The sequence below is a fragment of the Sinocyclocheilus rhinocerous genome, unplaced genomic scaffold (assembly GCF_001515625.1).
Source record: "Sinocyclocheilus rhinocerous isolate Xijiao unplaced genomic scaffold, SAMN03320098_v1.1 scaffold868, whole genome shotgun sequence".
Lineage (NCBI taxonomy): Eukaryota > Metazoa > Chordata > Actinopteri > Cypriniformes > Cyprinidae > Sinocyclocheilus > Sinocyclocheilus rhinocerous.
This window is the reverse complement of record NW_015650768.1, coordinates 25,890-26,153: the sequence shown is the minus strand read 5'-3', so window position 1 is coordinate 26,153 and position 264 is coordinate 25,890.

Here is a 264-nt window from a genome sequence, read left to right as displayed (position 1 = left end):
AATATTGTGAAATATTATTGCAATTTCTAATATTGGTTTCCTATTTTAATATACTTTAAAATATAATTTATTTCTGTGATCAAAGCTGTATTTTCAGCATCATTACTCCAGTCTTCAGTGTCACATGATCTTCAGAAATCATTCTGAGATGCTGATTTATTATCAGTGCTGAAACTGTTGTGCTGCTTAAGATTTTTTGGAACGTGATTCTTTGATGAATAAAAAGTTAAAAAGAACAGCATTTATTCAAAATAGAAATCTTTT